Here is a 23,162-nt window from a genome sequence, read left to right as displayed (position 1 = left end):
GCGCTATGTGTGCCTTGTGCTGTGCATGACAGTTAGTTCTGTGTTTTGTACTTTGATCCTGGAGAAACTCTGTTTCATTTGGCTGTAGTCATGGGTATTCATGTATGTTTGACAATTAAACTTGAACTTTGTCATGAAGCTGTGCCTACCTCATTCTAAGTTCTCTGGCTAGAAGGAATAGTCAACATTAATCCTGTTAGATTTTCTGGGAAAATTGTATCTCTCAATGAGATTTTTTTTTCTAAATTTGGTGAAAGCAGAGAATTTAGGTAATCTCCACTGAATAAATACCTCATTCCATGATTTAATCTACTGAATCTATGTTGTACTTGACACCAAAGCTCTGTAGAATTTCAAAAAGCCATCCTTCACTGTTATATCCACAAACTTGCTAAAAGATCTCATTACCGTTTGCTTACACCAATTGGATGCTGAATCTAGATCTGTGTGAGAGTGGGAACCATTGAATATAGCAGGACCTGTGGCGTGCAAGTTTCACATGGGCCAGTAAAAAGAAGGTAGGTTTAAGTGGAGCAACCATTGTGGGAACATAGAGAGTTAATGGGGAGTTAAGGCTCAAGAGGCTTCAGTGAGAAGGGTAGAGGCCACAGTCCCAGAGGCAATTTCCTATCTGCCTTGCATAAGTGGGCCAGTTTAAGGCTTTGGCTTGAGAGCTTTTGTAGGGAAGTACAGGTGAAGAACAGGTAAGGTTCTTTTTATGGTAGTTATTAAACATGTGCTGTAGCGCGTGGTCAAGTGGTTAAGGCGTCGGTCTGGTTATCTGAAGGTTGCTAGTTTTAGGCTCAGCTAAGGCAGCGTGTTGTGTCCTTGACCAAGGCACTTAACCACACATTGCTGTGCAACAACACCTTTGCCAAGCTGTATGGGTCCTAGTGCCTTCCCTTGGACAACATTGTTGGCGTGGAGAGGGGAGACTTGCAGCATGGGTAACTGCCAGTCTTCCATACAACCTTACCCAGGCCTCAGTCAAAGTCGAAAGTTGATGGACAGCCGAAGAAGAAGAAGAAGCTGTGTGGTGTGGAGCTGATGGATACCTTTGTGGTTCCTGATGACCACATCTGCAGTAAGTTTTGGTTGCTCGAGGAATTCAGGATCAAAGATGATGACCTTGAATCTGAGCCTTAAAACACTACAAAAGAAGGGTTGGGAGTGCTGGACTCAGGCTGTTATGTTTCAGTGCATGCAGCACATGAAATAAGGTAGATGATCTTGTAGCGCGTATAGAGATTAGCAGGCATTATGTTGTGGGCATTGTAGAAAGGTGTGTTATGCACTGTAAGGTTTCACTGCTAATGTAATGGCCTCTCTGTAATGTTCACTGCTCAGGTAATGGTTTCTCTGTAGCAGTAATGCTTGGGTTATTACCAGAGATACTGGGGTCTATGGAATGTGCACTATCCAATGAGAGGCATGTTCTTTCTTGTGGGGCTGGGAGCAGGGATTTTGCTGTCTTTTTTTGGCGAGAGATGAAGAGAGAAGACACGAATGGAAAGAGTTCTTAGACCGGCGGATGGAGTGGACTTGGAGCGAGTGTCTGATGGTCAGTGAGGCTTGAAGGTCTATGGGGAACGAATAGGTGAATCCATGAGCTCCAACGTGCACATTAATCTGTTTCATTAAAATGGGCCCTTTTACTTTTTATTTTCTTCACTAATCCTATAGTCAGATTAAGTTCAATCGTTTAATTGCATACAGTGTACTGTCCGATATTTTGTGGTTCCGGTTTGTAACTGGGCAACACATCACACAGCATTTGTATACGGGCCTCTGAACGTTAGGTGGGATGCAAATTACAATGGGAGATGGCAAAGACATGCAAAAAGGGCAATATTAGAATAGTCATGAACTATTTCAATATGCAGGTAGACTGAGAAAATCAGGTTAGTGATGGATCCTAAGAAGAAGCATTTTGAAGGGTGGTTGAGGCACCATGGCTGATGAAACCGGTCAGTGACAGCATAAAAGCAAAAGAGAGGGCATACATTACACCAAAAATTACTGAGAAATGAGAGGTTTGGAAAGCTTTTAAAATATTAACCGAAAGCAACTGAAAATGTAATAAAGGTGAAATGTGAAGGTAAGCTAGCCACTGGGATAGAAGGAAAATACCAAAGGTTTTTGCAGACAAAGAGTAAAAGAGAGGCAAGAGTGGACATTAGATTACTGGAAAATGATACTAGAGTGGTGGTAATGGGGGGGGGGGTAGGAAGAAATGCAGGAACTAATTTAGAATTTTGTGTCAATCTTCACTGTGGAAGGCACCAGATATTTCAGATTCTCAGCGGGAATAAGTAAGTGTAGTCACTATTATTAAGGAGTAAGTGCTTGGGAAGCTGGAAGGTCAGAGGTAGTAATTCACCTGGACCAGATAGACATGCACCCCAGCGTTCTGAAAGATATAGCTGAAGGGATGGAGACATAGTGGCAATCTTGCAAGAATTGCTAGATTCAGGAATGGTTCCGAAGGTCTGCAAATTTGCAAATGTCACTCTATTCTTTAAGAAGGGAGGAAGGCAAAAGACAGGAAATTATTGGCCAGTTAGAATGACTTCAGTGGTTGGCAAGATGTTAAAGATGAGGTTTCAGGTTACTTGGAGGCACGTGATAAAATAAGTCGAAGTCTGCATGATTTTTGATAGAAAGGAAAGCAAGTGCATTCATTTCGAGAGGATGAGAATATAAAAGCAAGAATGTAATGCTGAGACTTTACAAGGTATTAGTTGAATGCATTTGGAGTTCTGTGAGCTGCTTTCTCCATATCTATCCAGGAGAGTTTTACGACAATGGTCCTGGGAATGAATTGGTTAACGTATGAAGAATATTTGAAGGCTCTGTGCTTGTGCTCACTGAAATTTAGAAGGATGGGAAGGGGGATATAATTGAAACCCAATGAATATTGAAAGAGTGGACATGGAAAAGATACTTCCAATAGTGGGAAAACCTAGGACCACAGAACACAGCCTCAGAATGGAAGGATATTGTTTTAGTACTGAAATGAGGAATTCCTATATCCTGGGGTGGTGATTCTGTGAAATTCATTGCCTTATTCAATTATGGAGGCCAAGTCATTGGGTATATTTAAATCAGAGGTTGATAGTTTCTTGATTAGTAAGGGTGTGGGGTTATGGGGAGAAGTCAGGAGAATGAGGTTGAGAGAGAAAATGACTATGATCGAATAGTAGAGCAGACTTGAGAGGCTAAATAGGCTAATTATGTTTCAATCTCTTATTTTCTTAAGTTTATTTGTGTTTTGTGAAATGGCATACCAAAGTTCTTGTCTCCACTAAGACTTAGTTCTTTCTAATAACGATGAAAATATTCTACTTCATTGTTCCAAAAACATGTATAATTTCACATTTTTCCACACTTAGTACATCTGCTCACCTTATTCACATATTTAAATTGCCTTTATCCCTTTGCATACTCTGTACTTTGTACTTCATTAATTTCCCCTCAAGCTTTATGTGAGCTTTGAAGCTAGAAGTGCTGTGCTTCTGTCGTTAAAATAAATTGAGTAATTATGGGATCAGTACTGTTCAGATACACCACCCTAGGTGACCTGTTTATCTCTGTTAATTGATGTATAACCAATTCTCCATATAGGCTGGTGGTCATTGCAACCCCATGAACCCTCAAGGTGGTACATTTTGAAGTGTCATAGAAAATCCAATGTGTCATATCTATTGATTAGTATGGACAATGGAAGTTGCATCTCAAAAAATGTGTTATCATGTATTATTTTCTCTTCAAGATTTAAGTTTATTTGTCATGTGTACATTGAAACATACAGTGAAATGTGTTAGTTGCATTAACAGCCTATGAACCCGAGGTTGTGCCAGGACAGCCTGCAAATTTTGCCACATGTTCCAGAAACTGCATTTTGAAAGATAAATGGGAACAACCACATTTAAATTATGGCTGCTCATTGTTCATATATACCCTCTAGGAGGAGTTGTTGAGTGAATTTCCAGTTTTTCCCAAGTTCTGGATGTATAAAATATGAATTTTATAAACTCTCTGTGCTTGAGTTAGATCTTTGGCCTTCTGTCTAATGTGCAGAAGTGTAACCTACTCAATAGATTCATAGGGAGTTAACTTTAAATTCATCCAGATGATTATATTTATAAAATATGGTGTTGAATATAAATTGCTTAATCTGGTATTGGATATAGTTTGGATGTTAGTGATGAATATTGAGCCTGGATAAAGATGTAGAAGTGAGGATTGGCTAATTCCTATTGTTTTACGTATGTCTCCAGTAGCATAAATTGGAACAATTGAATGACTAAATTATTGCAAGTACAGCATTTGGTTTTGCTTTTTATCCAGTTTGTCCTTTTCTATTGTTGTTCTTTGCTGCCATAGAGCAAATTGATGAGAAATGGCAAGAAAATTGGAAGCTGTTTAAGGGTCATGCTAACATCTATGAATAATTTCACACACTTCCAATAAAATCAGGGGCAAACAATTCTAAGCCTTGTTATGCAAATACAGTTTATACATTTTGAGTAACCTTAGACTGAGCAGAATGTTGAAATGTATTTAAATATGTTTACAACATTGCTTTTTATATAAAAAAAATCAAGCGCAAGAGATTCTGTAGATGCTGGGAATATAGCAACACACACAAAATGCTGGAGGAACTCAGCAGGTTAGGCAGCATTTATGGAAAGGGATAAAGAATCGAAGTTTTGGGCTGAAAGCCTTTATCAGGACTTAAAAAGAAAGGGGGAAGAAGCCAGAATAAGGTGGGCAGAAAGGAAGGAATACAAGCTGGAAAGTGATTGTCAAAACCAGGTAATAATGTGATTATAGTTTGTGTGTGTGTGTATATGTATGTATATACAGATATGAGTCATCATGATGCTTCCTGATCTGCTGAGTTGCTCCAGGATTTTATTTTTATATATATATATATATATATATTTATTTATATATATGTGTGTGTGTGTGTATGTATGTATGTATATATATATATATATATGTGTGTGTGTGTTTTTTAATCTATATAATTCTGTGCAAAGGGACAGAATACAAATATGCCACATAAATAACCAATAGGAATATGTGTAGGTTGTATTTATTTAATACTTTTAATATTCAAACTTGCAGCTGTAGTGTGGGAAAATTTTGGTACAAACGAAACAGTTAACCAAACAATTACATTCTAATGACTGTAATTGTTTTGGGGATGCAGTTTGAGTCTTGAGGAGTTGTAGCAGCTGAGATGAATCCCTAACTATGGCTGCAGTCGCTGGAATTAAAATGATAGAGTAGAAAATAGATTTGAAGATTTCTAGCATCTGGATAGTTTTTCTTTTGTTTGGATTATTTCTGCCAAGATTTGGTACACCAAAATCTCTAGGCTGTAGGTGTGGTACAAACTTGGATTTGTATCTTTTACCCTTCAGCCTAATCTGTTGGATACAAAGGTCTGTATTCTATTAGCATTTTTATTTTCTGTGCCAGTCCCTAACATTAAATGATTGATGCAGGTGGACATGTCTCTGTGAATTTTCACAACTCTTAGCTTTTATCCATTTCTGGTTGCTCTGTTTTGTCCTTTTCAGTTCCTCAAGTGGATAACTGTATAGTAGTTAACTCACAGATCCATTTGTCATATTTTTGCATTTACTTTATTAGATAATTAATTTGTAATTTAATGCTTCCATCTCTTTAAGTGTAACATATCTTTGTAATGTGAGCAAACTTCAGATGCAGCTTATCACCTAAATTTATAAATGATTTGGAAAACAGAAAAACAATTTAAAATAAACATATAGGAGAACATATAGGAGATTATTATTAATGATTATGATATAGTTGGGATCACAGAGACATGGCTCCAGGGTGACCAAGGATGGGAGCTCAACGTTCAGGTATATTCAATATTCGGGAGGGATAGACATGAAGGGAGGGGAGGTGGGGTGGCGTTGCTGGTTAAAGAAGAGACTAACGCAATAGAAAGGAAGGACATAAGCCGGCAAGATGTGGAATCGATATGGGTAGAGCTGCGTAACACTAAGGGGCAGAAGACGTTGGTGGGAGTTGTGTACAGGCCACCTAACAGTAGTAGTGAGGTCGGAGATGGTATTAAACAGGAAATTAGAAATGTGTGCAATAAAGGAACAGCAGTTACAATGGGTGACTTCAATCTACATGTAGATTGGGTGAACCAAATTGGTAAAGGTGCTGAGGAAGAGGATTTCTTGGAATGTATGCGGGATGGTTTTTTGAACCAACATGTCGAGGAACCGACTAGAGAGCAGGCTATTCTGGACTGGGTTTTGAGCAATGAGGAAGGGTTAATTAGCAATCTTGTCGTGAGAGGCCCTTTGGGTAAGAGTGACCATAATATGGTGGAATTCTTCATTAAGATGGAGAGTGACATAGTTAATTCAGAAACAAAGGTTCTGAACTTAAAGAGGGGTAACTTTGAAGGTATGAGACGTGAATTAGCTAAGATAGACTGGCAAATGACACTTAAAGGATTGACGGTGGATATGCAATGGCAAGCATTTAAAGGTTGCATGGATGAACTACAACATTTGTTCATCCCAGTTTGGCAAAAGAATAAATCAAGGAAGGTAGTGCACCCGTGGCTGACAAGAGAAATTAGGGATAGTATCAATTCCAAAGAAGCAGCATACAAATTAGCCAGAGAAAGTGGCTCACCTGAGGACTGGGAGAAATTCAGAGTTCAGCAGAGGAGGACAAAGGGCTTAATTAGGAAGGGGAAAAAAGATTTTGAGAGAAAACTGGCAGGGAACATAAAAACTGACTGTAAAAGCTTTTATAGGTATGTAAAAAGGAAAAGACTGGTAAAGACAAATGTAGGTCCCCTATAGACAGAAACAGGTGAATTGATTATGGGGAGCAAGGACATGGCAGACCAATTGAATAATTACTTTGGTTCTGTCTTCACTAAGGAGGACATAAATAATCTTCCAGAAATAGTAGGGGACAGAGGATCCAGTGAGATGGAGGAACTGAGCGAAATACTTGTTAGTAGGGAAGTGGTGTTAGGTAAATTGAAGGGATTGAAGGCAGATAAATCCCCAGGGCCAGATGGTCTGCATCCCAGGGTGCTTAAGGAAATAGCCCAAGAAATAGTGGATGCATTAGTGATAATTTTTCAAAACTCGTTAGATTCTGGACTAGTTCCTGAGGATTGGAGGGTGGCTAATGTAACCCCACTTTTTAAAAAAGGAGGGAGAGAGAAACCGGGGAATTATAGACTGGTTAGCCTAACGTCGGTGGTGGGGAAACTGCTGGAGTCAGTTATCAAAGATGTGATAACAGCACATTTGGAAAGCGGTGAAATCATCGGACAAAGTCAGCATGGATTTGTGAAGGGAAAATCATGTCTGATGAATCTCATTGAATTTTTTGAGGATGTAACTAATAGAGTGCATAGGGGAGAACCAGTGGATGTGGTATATTTGGATTTTCAAAAGGCTTTTGACAAGGTCCCACACAGGAGATTAGTGTGCAAACTTAAAGCACATGGTATTGGGGGTAAGGTATTGATGTGGATGGAGAATTGGTTAGCAGACAGGAAGCAAAGAGTGGGAATAAACGGGACCTTTTCAGAATGGCAGGCGGTGACTAGTGGGGTACCGCAAGGCTCAGTGCTGGGACCCCAGTTGTTTACAATATATATTAATGACTTGGATGAGGGAATTAAATGCAGCATCTCCAAGTTTGCGGATGACACGAAGTTGGGTGGCAGTGTTAGCTGTGAGGAGGATGCTAAGAGGATGCAGAGTGACTTGGATAGGTTGGGTGAGTGGGCAAATTCATGGCAGATGCAATTTAATGTGGATAAATGTGAAGTTATCCATTTTGGTAGCAAAAATAGGAAAACAAATTATTATCTGAATGGTGGCCGATTAGGAAAAGGGGAGGTGCAACGAGACCTGGGTGTCATTATACACCAGTCATTGAAAGTGGGCATGCAGGTACAGCAGGCGGTGAAAAGGCAAATGGTATCCTGGCATTTATAGCGAGAGGATTTGAGTACAGGAGCAGGGAGGTACTACTGCAGTTGTACAAGGCCTTGGTGAGACCACACCTGGAGTATTGTGTGCAGTTTTGGTCCCCTAATCTGAGGAAAGGCATCCTTGCTATAGAGGGAGTACAAAGAAGGTTCACCAGATTGATTCCTGGGATGGCAGGACTTTCATATGAAGAAAGACTGGATGAACTGGCCTTGTACTTGTTGGAATTTAGAAGATTGAGGGGGGATCTGATTGAAACGTATAAAATCCTAAAGGGATTGGACAGGCTAGATGCAGGAAGATTGTTCCCGATGTTGGGGAAGTCCAGAACAAGGGGCCACAGTTTGAGGATAAAGGGGAAGCCTTTTAGGACCGAGATTAGGAAAAACTTCTTCACACAGAGAGTGGTGAATCTGTGGAATTCTCTGCCACAGGAAACAGTTGAGGCCAGTTCATTGGCTATATTTAAGAGGGAATTAGATATGGCCCTTGTGGCTACGGGGAGCATGGGGTATGGAGGGAAGGCTGGGGCGGGGTTCTGAGTGGGATGATCAACCATGATCATAATAAATGGTGGTGCAGGCTCGAAGGGCCGAATGGCCTACTCCTGCACCTATTTTCTATGTTTCTATGTAATATAACAATAGACTAAATGACCTCGGCCATATAAGGGGACATTTCAAGTCAAGTCACTTTTTATTGTCATTTTGGCCATAACTGTTGGTACAGTACACAGTAAAAACGCAACAACGTTTTTCAGGACCATGGTGCTACATGATCAATACAAAAACTACACTGAACTATGTAAAGCAACACAAAACTACACCAGACTACAGACCTACTCAGGACTGCATAAAGTGCACAAAACAGTGCAGGCATTACAATAAATAATAAACAAGACAATAGGCACAGTAGAGGACAGTAGGTTGGTGTCAGTCCAGGCTCTGGGTATTGAGGAGTCTGATGGCTTGGGGGAAGAAACTGTTACATAGTCTGGTTGTGAGAGCCCGAATACTTCGGTGCCTTTTGCCAGATGGCAGGAGGGAGAAGAGTTTGTATGAGGGGTGCATGGGGTCCTTCATAATGCTGTTTGCTTTATGGGTGCAGCGTGTGGTGTAAGTGTCTGTAATGGTGGGAAGACAGAACCCGATGATCTTCTCAGCTGACCTCACTATCTGCTGCAGGGTCTTGCAATCTGAGATGGTGCAATTTCCAAACCAGGCAGTGATGCAGCTGCTCAGGATGCTCTCAATACAACCTCTGTAGAATGTGGTGAGGATGGGCCGTGGGAGATGCACTTTTCTCAACCTTCGCAGAAAGTAGAGACGCTGCTAGGCTTTCTTTGCTATGGAGTTGGTGTTGAGGGACCAGGTGAGACTCTCCGCCAGATGAACACCAAGAAATTTGGTGCTCTTAAGGATCTTTACGGAGCAGTCGTCGATGTTCAGTGGAGAGTGGTCGTTCCGCATCCTCAGTGTGATGGTGTTGGAGATGTTGCTTCCGATCCAGAATGACTGAGGTCTCCCAGTCAGGAAGTCTGGATCCAGTTGCAGAGGAAGGTGTTCAGGCCCAGTAGGCTCAGCTTTCCAATCAGTTTCTAAGGACTGATTGTGTTGAATGCTGAACTGAGCAGCATTTGAATGTACGTGTCTCTTTTTGTCCAGGTGGGTTAGGGCCAGGTGGAGGGTGATAGCAATGGTGTCGTCTGTTGAACAATTGACACAGAAAAGTTGTTTAAAGAGTATCGTGAAGAATGGGTGGAGTATAAAAAATGCACAATAATGTCAACCTATCATTGATTATGCGGTGTCTCTAGTGGGCAAAACACTGAGCTTCATTGTGCTAGGCCTAATTCTGAATTCCCATAAGCCAGTGAGTTTAATGGGAATTCTGAAAACATAAGCATTCCAAACATCAGCTATGGCTGCAAATCCATTTATACAAAGTTGACCTTGGGAGTGTGATGTCTGGAGTTTGTGGATAACAAGGATTTAATATAATAACTGGACAGCATGCTGACCCATTAGGATTTTGATATTGGCATAAAAATTTGACAACTTCTGCATTAATGTCGACTTGAGCTAGAACATCTGTGCTTATTTATGTTACTATCATTTTCATTATGAATTCCAGTTAATGTGGGATAGAAGTACAAGTTTTAAATGAAGCATATAATAAATATCAATGTTTCTATTCTATTTTTAATTTTCAAAATATTTTTCTTCCTTTGTCAAGTTCTGAGAGAGCAGCTAGAAAGATGTGCGTGTCAGTGTTCTCTTTGTGCGGCTTCAGAGCTGTGTGTCAGACGTAGCTATAAGCAGCACTGGGGCCCCACAGGGGACTGTATTGGCTCCCTTCCGATTGACCCTATATGCCTCGGGCTTCAGCTATAACATTGAATCAGTATTCAAGGCTCTCCTTCACATGTTCTAACAATCTGTTGTTGCCAGTACAATCTTCTATGTGGTGGTGTGCTGGGGTAATGGTATCAATACGGCTGATGTCAACAGGCTCATTAAACTGTTTAGAAAGGCTGGCTCTGTTATAGGAGTCAAACTGGATACACTGGAGGCTGTGGTAGAATAAAGGACCCTACAGAAAATCCTGGCAATTCTGGACAGTGTTTCTCACCCTCTACATGCCACTTTGGCTGAACAGAGGAGGACCTTTAGTAAATAGAGGAAGACAACTGTGCTGCTCCAAAGAGCACTATATGAGGTCATTCTTCCTCTCACCGTTAGGCTCTACAATGAGACAATCTATGGCTGGGGAAGTGATGACTCCCTTCTGTTACACTGTTTGAGGTAACTTATTCTTTCTACTTCTCTTCCAATATTTGTATAACTGTGCACTTGAAATGCTACCGTGACTCTGTAATTTCCTTTGGGATCAATAAAGTAGTTATCTACCTATCCATCTATCTTTTACTATTGGGGTGTTATTTAAGACGGCAGTCATTGAAGGGTACTGATGAAATATGAGTAACATTTGGATACTCTGGAAATGCTTAAGACTGCACTCCTGTCTCGATCCTATGCATTTTCGAATTCACATTTGTATTTGTCCCCTTCATTACCTCTGAATTTAACTTTGACATTTTAACCTAGGCATTTTCTCCATAACGTTGGTTCCTATTCTGTGCTATAGGTGGTTAAGCTTCAGTATAAACTGAAGTTCTGAACTTCCTGCAATCTTTACATGACTAATACGCTGCTGGAATTCAACCCAAAAGTGCTTGGAGTAGAAAATTGCCTTTTTCCCTTTTGTTTTAAAATTGTCTGCCTCTCTGCTTTGCAGGATTCAGTGCCTTTTTAACTTCCCTTCCTATTCTCACACAGTCCTGTCTGGCCTTTGCCTTTCAATGCCTTGTACTTTGGCATTTAGTACAATTCTGGTTGATGGAGGCACAAGAGAATGGAGGTGCTGTAACCTGGAACAAACAACATCTGGAAGAACTGTGGATCAAACAATGTTGATGTTTTAGGTTGAGACCCTCCATCAGGACTGATCATGGCTGATAATTTTGTTCTCAGTGCCACATTCCTGCATATCTTGGTGCCGTAAATTCCCATAGATACTGCTCTTAAGAGGCATTTATTCATCCGTGACCTGGTTAATTGATTTTTTTGTGTGAATTCTGTCAAGAATATTTGGCTCCTGGCATATTTTGGTCCAAACATTGGTAAAAGAGATGATATTGAGAGATAATGTGGGAGTGGCTTCCTTTGGACAGCATGGCAGTGTGTGAATAAATGCGGCAACCATGAGAATGGGGAAAATTCAATACTAGATAGCCCTGCTTTTATTGTTGGAGGTAAATCATTACCTTAAACTTGAGTTCAGTGTAGTTCCGAAGGCTTTCGAGTGCTTTGTTAATTGTTTTTCTCTAGCGTTTTGCCTGAAGGTGAATGTTTGGAGATAATGCTGCTGTGTTCTGTTCCATTTAAAGTCTTGGCAAAATGGTTAAAAAAAAAAGTGGTGCATGAATGCAGCAAATTTGGCATGGGTTGATAAAGTGGAAGAAAATATTTGGGTAAAGACCAAACAAACATCTGTTGTTATATCCGTTCCTTGAAGAAGAAGAAAGCCCTTAACTCAGAGTGGAGTCATCGGGACACTGTCATGATGGCGTTTTTTTAGCAGGCTTTCTTATTTTTATGAGGTCGAGTTACTAGCTCGACACTCAACCCAGCACGGATGGAAAGTGTGCAAGGAGGCCGGCTGGATTTGAACTCGGGAGCCTTCACTCCGAAGTCCAGCGCTGATGCCACTACGCCACCAGCCGGTGAATATCGTTGCCTTGAGTTGGGTAAAAATATAGATGGGTGGGCGAGTAAATTGCAGATAAAGTTTATTCTGAGCAAGTGTGAGGTGTGGGAGATCAGGTGTAAAGAGAGAGCCCACAGGAAATGGCAGGACCCTTAAGCACTTTGTTGCAAGAAGGACTCAGATCCATAGCTCCATGAGAGTGGCTGCACAAGATGAATGGGTAGCAAAGAAAGTGTATGGCATGATTGATTGATTGAGATGTAGCACGGAATAGCTCCTTTGAGCTGTACTGCCCAGAAACCTCAATTTAATCCTAGCCTAGTCATGGGACAACTTAAAATGACCAATTAACTTGCCAACTGCTGCATCTTTGGACTGTGGGAGGAAATCAGAGCATCCAGAGGAATATAATAGAAGCATTGAGTTCAAGAGTCACAGTTTTGTAGCTTTATAAAACTCTGGTTAGACTACATCTGGAGTATTGCTTTTAATTCTGTCTGCCGTATTATCGAAAGGATTTGGATAGGGCACAGAAGAAGTTTATCAGAGTGCTGACTGGATTAGAGGAGTTGGACACACAGGTTATTTTCTCCAGAGCAATGGCCGCTGATAATTTATAAGAATATGAGAGGCATGGACAGATTAGTTAACTGGTATCTTTTTCCTCTGTATTTAATTATCTCATACAAGAGGGTGTGCATTTAAAGTGAGAGAGGTGTTCACAGATTTCTGGGGAGAGTGAGTTGACACAATGGCGGGTGCCTGGAATGCACCGTTGGGAGGTAGTGGAAGAAAATACAATAGATGTGTTTAAGAGGCCCTTAAATAGGCACATGTATATGCAGAGAATGGAGGGGTGTGGACCTTGTGTAGTAGGCATATGGGATTAGTTAGGTCAGTGTTTAATTTCTAATAATTAGTTTGGCACAATAATGGAATTGATGGCTTTGTGGCAAAAGTTTTTGGATCATATGAAGATATTAGTGAATCTGTGATTCTACCAACAATGGTTGTATCATCAGCAAATTTATAGATGATATTTGAGCTATGCCTTGCCACACAGTCATGGGTATATAGAGAGTAGAGCATGGGCTAAGCACACACCCCTGAGATATAGTCTCGAATTCTCCTTTTACTTCAGATGTAAAACTTTGGGTATGGAGTTCTTAATTCTTTTATGCTAACATGAATACTTTTTGAAGATGAATTCTGTTTTTGTTGACTGTACTTGTAAAAATATGTAATTAGTACGTTATACACCAGGGGTCCCCAACCTTTTTTGCACCGTGGAACCAGTTTAATATTGACAATATTCTTGTGGACCGGCCGACCCTGGGGGCGGGTGGGGGGGGGTGCGGGGTGGTGGTGGTGGGATTGTTCAAGTAGGGTTAAGCTCACCTCAATATGTCTTTTACAGTTTTAGGGTTGTCAACTTTCTCACTCCCAAATAAGGGACAAAGTTAGCAGTCAAATCCCGGGGCACTTGCGTTTACCCCAGGAAAGACTACCATGGCCATGAAGCCTTACGCGGGCACCTGTGTGCGCATGCGTGATGTGCGCATATGTGAAGTGCGCATGTGCGTACATGCCAATTTTTTCCCCACAAATCGGTTTTGGCTTAATCTTCCCAACTATACTGTACATACATTATTTCTACTTTATATAGGCTGTGTATTTATCATATCATTCCTACTTTTACTATATGTTAGTGTTATTTTCGGTTTTGTGTGTTATTTGGTATGATTTGGTAGGTTATTTTTTGTGCCTGGGAACGCTCAAAAAATTTTCCCATGTAAGTTAATGGTAATTGCTTCTTCACCACACCATTTTGGCACGAAAGGTTTCATAGGAACGCTGTATTTTAGCGGGGGAAATACGGGGCAAACCAATTTAGCCCAATATACGGATATCCTGGCAAATACGGGACAGTTGGCAACCCTATGTTCAAGTTCAACAGTGCGCGACAGGGAATGAGGAAAGGTTCAGCTGACTCGTAACGTTTCCTTGCGGCCCGGTAGCACATACTTTGCAGCCCGGTACCGGTCCGCGGCCCGGTGGTTGGGGACCGCTGTTATACACAGTCTACTTAAAAATGACAGCATTTCTAGTGTGCTATCTTTTATCATGCTTTGATAAACATTTTTATTTGTTGCAATGACTTATTTTAAATAGCCCAGTTGGTAGATTAAGTAGTCTGCCTGACATGCTTTCTCCACTTTTTTGTCTGGTTTGTCAATTGGTTTTGGTTTATTCTTTTCAGTGAGCAGTTGAATGCTGAGTGAATGATGTGGAACTGCACATTTATTTCACTGCTGCTTGCAGTGCGATTAAACAAGATGTTGACAAATGGCTATTATTTTTGTATTTGCATCTGGTATCTGAACCAGTGTGGGGTTTTTCTGGTATCCTAAATCACGGAACTGAAGTGTGAGCATTATGATGGGCCTTTATAGGAAGATCAGTTATGTGGTTTAATTTGTTTGTACATACGTTATTTCGATCAGGTTTCATTATTGATGAGCATTTTTTAAAAAAACTATAAACACAACAACTTGCTATGTGTCACTATGCTCTGTGGCAAATGGGATATTTGAAAATAACTACTGTAATTGCCTATATTAATTACAGGAATACCTTTATTTTTACCATTGGATTTAATACTCCTTGGTGAACCATGATCTTGTGTATTGTGCAAGCTAAATTATTTTCAAATGTTTTAGATTCAGTTGGAGTTAGAAACTTTCACAGTCCTGCTGCTGCAAACCAAAGCAGATTTTCTTTTTCCTTTCCACAAAATGTTTGTGAGGTAGGTGGCTTTATTAACATTATTAGAGAATTCAGTACATCTCCAAGAATAACTCATTAAACAATTTTGCCATTCCAAGTAGAATTAGTTGTACAAGGATGTTTTTATGACTTGGTCAACAGTTTTCTAATTGATCGCATAATTTGTGCACACAGGACCAGGGTCTTCAACGGAAGTTTCTGGGAGGAGTTGCTAGAGCATTTAACAAACTAGCAAGGGAATGGGAGAGGGAATGCAGAGAGTAAAGGTCTTAGCTTTAAAGTTGGAAACAAAAGTGAGCAGGTGCATTGTTTATTTGCAATCTGTGCTTAAGCTGCAAGTGTAGTGCAGGGCTATTATAGGATGATTTAAGTGTCATAGTGGGGGGGTGCGCTGGGAGTGGACCCAAATGCAAGACACAGACACTGAAGTAGTAGGAACTGGACTAGAGTTAGGGACGAAATCAAGGGAAGTGGGGAAGAAAGGACGCTGGACATGACACAGGCCCTGGATGAGACATGGATACAGGGCCTGGGCTAGGACTTGACTAGGATAGTGGAACCAGGACATGGGATTTGGAACTAGAAGCCAGGGCTTGGACTCCAAACCAGAGACTGGACAAGGACCCAAAACCTGGGTCTTGACTCGGGCTTGGACCCTGGATCTAGCCGAAGACATGACGAGGCTTGGGTAAGGACTCTGAACCAGAGACTGGGCAAGGACCCAGAACCTGGGTCTTGCCTTGGGCTCGGACCCCAGAACTAGGCAAGGACATGACGTGGTCTTGGGAGAGCAGGAACATGGAACACAGAGCCTCGGCCTTGGGAGAGACAGGAACATGGAACACATTGCTGGGACCCCTCCTTGGAAACAGGACGTAGGGCTGGGACTCATTACACGGAATGCAGAATTCGACGAGACGGTTCCCAACGCAAGGTAGCGGCAGATGGCCGGACCTTCCTAGCAAAGGCGTGGATACAGGCGGTTCTCAACACTAGGTAATGGCAAATGGCCGGACCTACCTAGCGAAGGCAAGGACACAAAGACAGATCCCAACACTAGGTAATTGGCAAATGGCCAGACCTACCTAGTGAAGGTGTGGACACAGACACAGTTCAAAGCAACAATAGACAGTTCCTATCTTGCTCCGGCGATGGAACTTGACAGTGGTGCAGGCTAGACTTCAGGCGAGGAAACAGAAGGCAGGGGAAGGGAAGGGATACAGATAGGGGGTAAGGACAAGAACAATCCAGCAGCAGGGGCTGAATCCTGAAGATATTTATGAAGCCAGCCCAAACGAGAATCAGCTGCCTCAACAGAAACTGGAGAAAACCGGAAAACCTGGAATAAGGAACATGGACTGGACCATGAACCGGAATGTGGATTTCACAGACCGGACTGTGACATTGGGAAAGTGTGGGAAATTTGAAATACTGATAATTTTTAAAATAAGTGACAGATTTTACTATTAAAAATTGTGCACTAAGGCACAGTTGAGAAATAGAAGTTTAAGCACCTTAGTCTTGGCATGTTTTGAATCTAGAGATCTATACTAATTAACTCATTCCAACTAAGATCCAAAATTAACCAAAATATGTTAATCTATAGCTAATTAACATACAGATGCAACTACTATGATCTCAACCAACAGCATTTCCATTTTGAAAAATGTTGGATTATGGGAAGCTCTTACCCCCCCACCCACTGGAGTGTCTGTTCTTAAAAAGAACAGTTCTATTGGCTGAGAGAAAGGGGAAGATGATCAGGATTTTCTGTTGTCTGGCATCAGATACCACAGTGTTGGACCAGAGCATTACAAACTGTTTTTGAGTAGGCTGAATGGTTTTTATTTTGCTTCAATTTTCTTACTGCTTCATATATTCTCCAGAATTCTTCAGTACAAACTTAGAGAGCGTTGTGATATTAGGCAACAAAGTAATTTAACTCCGATCTCATTGCTAATTGAATAAAGACGTCTGTTCTGTATGAAGTTTTTTTTACTATTAAGATTAGTTATCATCCTAGGTGGTCCCTTGGGATCAAGGATAATTTGCTTCCATTCTAATATTTATGAATTCTAAGGTATTTGCAGGTTTTGCATAAGTGGATGACTAGTGATGTGATATTTTATTCAGGGTTTCATTGTGCTCCTAATGCAGGGGTGCTTTCTCTTACCTTGGTTATGGGCCAGAGATTCTCCGGAGTTGGGTGGGGCTATCAAGTTTTCATATAGACATGCAGAAAAAGCTTTGTGGATCTAGCCCCTTCGATTGCTTCTGACAGGGTTTGGAATAGGCTGTTTTTTTAGGGGGGGCGGAGTCAGTTGTTGTGTGTGAGTGATGTGCCCAGTGGGCAATGGTCGGCAGAGATTGTTGCTTCCTTTATGCATCTGTAGATTTGGACGATTTGGTTGTATCCAGTGAGGGTAAGTATCTTTGTATCTGCTGTGGGCTTGGCATCAGTTGGAGGCAGAAACAAATCTGTTGGAAGAGCAATTCAATTGTTTTTTTAGATGGATTCTTAGGAGTATTTCTTTGGAGTTGGTGGTTGGGAAAGAGCCAGGTAATTGATCAAAGTTCAAAGTAAATTTTATTATCAGAGTACATGTGTCACCATATACAATCCTGAGATTCATTTTTTTTCGGGCATACTCAGCAAATTTATAGATAATAACTATAGTAGGATAAAAGAAAGATCAACCAGAAGACAGCAAACTGTGCAAATGCAAAAATAAATAAATAGCAATAAATAATGAGAGCATGAAGTAACAAGGTAAAGAGTCCTTAAAATTATATCATTTGCTGTGGGAACATATCAATAGATGGGTAAGTGAGTGTAGTTATCCCCTTTTGTTCAGGAGCCAGATGGTTGAGGCATAGTAACTTCTTGAACATGATGGTGTGAGTCCTGAGGCTCTTGTACCTTCCAGCTGATGGCAGCAGTGAGAAAAGAGTATGGCTTGGGTGGTGAGGATCTCTGATGATGGATGCTGCGTTTCATGTAGATATGCTCAGTGGTTGGGAGGGCTTTACCTATGATGTATTGGTCGAATCTACTAACTTTTGTAGGATTTTCTGTTCAAAGGCATTGGTGTTTCCATACCAGCTGTGATGCAGCCAGACAATGCGCTCTCCACCACACATCTATAGAAACTTATCAAGAGTTTTTGATGGCATGCCACATCTCTGCAGACTTCTGTTTCCTTCTCCCAAAGTCTGTAATCAGCTCCTTGGTCTTTCTGACATTCCATGAGAGGTCGTTGTTGTGATACCATTCAGGTGAATTTTCGATCTCTCTTGTTGTACTGATTCTTCTCCACCTTTTGATATGATCCATAACAGTGATGTGGTCAACAAACTTGGATATGGTGTTGGAGTTGTGCTTAGCCACTCAGTCATAGGTGTGGAGCGAATAGAGCAAGGGCTAAGCACTGTGGTGTACCTGTGCTGATGGAGATCGTGGAGGAGATGTTTTGCCGATCTGAACTGACTGGGGTCTACAAGTAAGGAAATCCTAAATTCAATTGCGCAAGCAGGTATTGAGGCCAAGGTCTTAGAGCTTATTGATTAGTTTTGAGGGGATAATGGTATTTAATACTGAGCTTTAATCGATTAAGAACACCCTGATATATGTACCCTTTGCTGTCCAGATGTTCCAGAGTTGTGTGAAGAGCCAATGAGGTGGCATCTGCTGTGGAACTGTTGCTGTAGTAGGTAAATTGGAGTGCATCCAAGTCGCCTCTCTGGCAGGAGCTGATGTGTTTCATCACCAGTCTCTCAAAACACTTCACTGTGGATGTGTGCACCTGGCTGATGGTCTTTGAGGCACATCACCACACTCTTCTTGGGCACCAGTATAATTGAAGCCTGCTCCAAGCGATCTCTGTGGTTGCTACAGATGGATTTTTCCCTTTATTTTGAAGATGGTCACGATTGCTGTATTGGAGATCCCCTGCGTCTCCTGTTCCCAGCTGGGTGCAATAAAGTTGCTGGTCTGTGAATTAAAATCTTCATCTGTAACTTGCCAAATATCATCAAAGATGCTGTCTGTCCACAAAACCTTCTCAAGAATTTGAAAGGGCATATGCCAGCTAGTGGCCAAGTTTCAGCTAAGTCAGAGAACGTGTAGTATAAGGAATTGGTTTGAGGATAAGAGACCTGATTCTTGTTTCATGGAATGTACTAGTTGATTAGTTGCTAGTTGTACCGTTCTTGATTTGACAATTCAGGAACTAAAATATCTATTCATAATACAAATGAAGAGCTTATCATTGTGCAGAAATCACCAAATTAAAACACACTTGACAGGATGATTTCCATATTGAGAAGCTTCTTCAAATTATGATGAGAGAGAATAGAAATGTAATTAAACAATACAATTGACTTGAAACCACTCATGATTTAAGTATAAAAGTTGCTGGTGAACGCAGCAGGCCAGGCAGCACCTCTAGGAAGAGGTGCAGTCGACGTTTCAGGCCGAGACCCTTCGTCAGGACTAACTGAAGGAATAGTGAGTAAGGGATTTGAAAGTTGGAGGGGGAGATCCAAAATGATAGGAGAAGACAGGAGGGGGAGGCATGGAGCCAAGAGCTGGACAGGTGATAGGCAAAAGGGATACGAGAGGATCATGGGACAGGAGGTCTGGGAAGAAAGACAAGGGGGGGGGGACCCAGAGGATGGGCAAGGGGTATATTCAGAGGGACAGAGGGAGAAAAAGGAGAGTGAGAGAAACAATGTGTGTATAAAATTAAGTAACAGATGGGGTACGAGGGGGAGGTGGGGCATTAGCGGAAGTTAGAGAAGTCGATGTTCATGCCATCAGGTTGGAGGCTACCCAGACGGAATATAAGGTGTTGTTCCTCCAACCTGAGTGTGGCTTCATCTTTACAGTAGAGGAGGCTGTGGATAGACATGTCAGAATGGGAATGGGATGTGGAATTAAAATGTGTGGCCACTGGGAGATCCTGCTTTCTCTGGCGGACAGAGCGTAGGTGTTCAGCAAAGCGGTCTCCCAGTCTACGTCGGGTCTCGCCAATATATAAAAGTCTACATCGGGAGCACCGGACGCAGTATATCGCCCCAGCCGACTCACAGGTGAAGTGCTGCCTCACCCGGAAGGACTGTTTGGGGCCCTGAATGGTGGTGATGGAGGAAGTGTAAGGGCATGTGCAGCACTTGTTCCGCTTACACGGATAAGTGATCAGTGGGGAGGGATGGGGGGGATGAATGGACAAGGGAGTCGCGTAGGGAGCGATCCCTGCGGAATGCAGGGGGGGGGAAGGGAAAGATGTGCTTAGTGGTGGGATCCCGTTGGAGGTGGCGGAAGTTACGGAGAATAATATGTTGGACCCGGAGGCTGGTGGGGTGGTAGGTGAGGACCAGGGGAACCCTATTCCTAGTGGGGTGGTGGGAGGATGGAGTGAGAGCAGATGTACGTGAAATGGGGGAGATGCGTTTAAGAGCAGAGTTGATAGTGGAGGAAGGGAAGCCCCTTTCTTTAAAAAAGGAAGACATCTCCCTCGTCCTAGAATGAAAAGCCTCATCCTGAGAGCAGATGCGGTGGAGACGGAGGAATTGGATAGTGGAGGAAGGGAAGCCCCTTTCTTTAAAAAAGGAAGACATCTCCCTCGTCCTAGAATGAAAAGCCTCATCCTGAGAGCAGATGCGGTGGAGACGGAGGAATTGGATAGTGGAGGAAGGGAAGCCCCTTTCTTTAAAAAAGGAAGACATCTCCCTCGTCCTAGAATGAAAAGCCTCATCCTGAGAGCAGATGCGGTGGAGACGGAGGAATTGGATAGTGGAGGAAGGGAAGCCCCTTTCTTTAAAAAAGGAAGACATCTCCCTCGTCCTAGAATGAAAAGCCTCATCCTGAGAGCAGATGCGGTGGAGACGGAGGAATTGGATAGTGGAGGAAGGGAAGCCCCTTTCTTTAAAAAAGGAAGACATCTCCCTCGTCCTAGAATGAAAAGCCTCATCCTGAGAGCAGATGATAGTGGAGGAAGGGAAGCCCCTTTCTTTAAAAAAGGAAGACATCTCCCTCATCCTGGAATGAAAAACCTTATCCTGAGAGCAGATTCGAGAAGGGAATGGCGTTTTTGCAAGAGACAGGGTGAGAAGAGGAATAGTCCAGATAGCTGTGAGAGTCAGTAGGTTTATAGTAGACATCAGTGGATAAGCTGTCTCCAGAGACAGAGACAGAAAGATCTAGAAAGGGGAGGGAGGTGTCGGATATGGACCAGGTAAACTTGAGGGCAGGGTGAAAGTTGGAGGCAAAGTTAATAAAGTCAACGAGCTCTGCATGCATGCAGGAAGCAGCGCCAATGCAGACGTCGATGTAGCGAAGGAAAAGTGGGGGACAGATACCAGAATAGGCACGGAACATAGATTGTTCCACAAAGCCAACAAAAAGGCAGGCATAGCTAGGACCCATACGGGTGCCCATAGCTACACCTTTAGTTTGGAAGAAGTGGGAGGAGCAAAGGAGAAATTATTAAGAGTACGACGTCTATCCACGGCCTCCTCTACTGTAAAGATGAAGCCACACTCAGGTTGGAGGAACAACACCTTATATTCCGTCTGGGTAGCCTCCAACCTGATGGCATGAACATCGACTTCTCTAACTTCCGCTAATGCCCCACCTGCCCCTCGTACCCCATCTGTTACTTATTTTTATACACACATTCTTTCTCTCACTCTACTTTTTCTCCCTCTGTCCCTCCGAATATACCCCTTGCCCATCCTCTGGGTCCCCCCCCCCCCCCCCCCCCGTCTTTCTTCCCGGACCTCCTGTCCCATGATCCTCTCGTATCCCTTTTGCCTATCACCTGTCCAGCTCTTGGCTCCATCCCTCCCCCTCCTGTCTTCTCCTATCATTTTGGATCTCCCCCTCCCCCTCCAACTTTCAAATCCCTTACTCACTCTTCCTTCAGTTAGTCCTGACGAAGGGTCTCGGCCTGAAATGTCGACTGCGCCTCTTCCTAGAGATGCTGCCTGGCCTGCTGCGTTCACCAGCAACTTTTATGTGTGTTGCTTGAATTTCCAGCATCTGCAGAATTCCTGTTGTTCATGATTTAAGTGTTGTCTTTTATTATCATTTAAATGGGATGAGGTGCGTTTTGGGTTTGTGTTCCTTGGGGTGACCTGGTAAGTACAGTTAGGGCAGAGGTATCAAAATCAAAAGGGCATGTATCTCAGGTGAGAGTGTTTAAGCTTTTAGGGGATTTGAGGAATAAGTTTTCTATTTAGTGTGGTTAATATTTGGAATGTGCTTTTTGTATGATGAGTCACATTCCACCATCATGTTTGAGCTACTTAGACACTTAAATAGGCAAAGCATGGTGGGATTTGGTTCTAATGCAAGAAACGAGGATAGAGTAGATCGGCAAAAAGTTTGGCATGAGTGTAGTATATGACTACGATGTCATTTTATCCAGGCGATGATTATTGTTAGTAGCAATCAATTGGCTTATCAGGGTAGTAGTAATAAAACTCTTGTAGGTCCATTGTTTTTGAAGAATGGAACTGTCTGACAGTGTTCATCACCCTGTCTCTGCAAACTTGGTTCAGTCTGTTGCATTGAGTGATAGGAGTCTTAGGTGCTACCTCGTTGATAATAAGGTGGAAGGGGAAAGAAATGGAAAATGCTAGAAATTTTTTAGTGGATTAAACACCATCTTTAGCACCTGCGGTTTTTAAAATATGTTTATTTACTGTTGTATTCACTTGCCTTTAACTACTGATGAGGTCTGAAGACTGGAGATAGAACAAAGCTGGAACTCCAAATAGACCTTCAGTCAGTAAAACCACACAGCGACAGAACTTAACAGTATGTCGCAAAGCACAACTATTTAAATAGTTTACCCAGGAACAATCAAGACTTTGATAGGAACAATGACAGTCATTGAAAGTCAGCCTTGCAACCCTTCAGTGGGTCTTGGCCTGAAACATCAACTGTACTCTTTTCCATAGATGCTGCCTGGCCTGCTGAGTTCCTCCAGCAATTTGTGTGAGTTGCTTGGATTTCCAGCATCTGCAGATTTTCTCTTGTTTGTGAAAGCCAGCCTGGGAGTGGTTGTCAGCAGACTAATA

At 42.1% G+C, this 23,162-nt stretch overlaps 1 protein-coding gene across 2 annotated transcripts in view; it reads left to right on the top strand.

Moving 5' to 3' along the window:
- The window catches only part of kdm6a (lysine (K)-specific demethylase 6A), a 252,209-nt gene that overhangs the window by 13,792 nt on the left and 215,255 nt on the right, over positions 1-23,162 (top strand). The gene's annotated exons all lie outside the window — the stretch shown is intronic.

Source organism: Mobula birostris, chromosome 6 (assembly GCF_030028105.1).
Source record: "Mobula birostris isolate sMobBir1 chromosome 6, sMobBir1.hap1, whole genome shotgun sequence".
In the NCBI taxonomy this organism is placed as follows: domain Eukaryota; kingdom Metazoa; phylum Chordata; class Chondrichthyes; order Myliobatiformes; family Myliobatidae; genus Mobula; species Mobula birostris.
The sequence above is the reverse complement of the archived record's forward strand: the minus strand, read 5'-3'. Positions and strand labels throughout refer to the sequence as shown.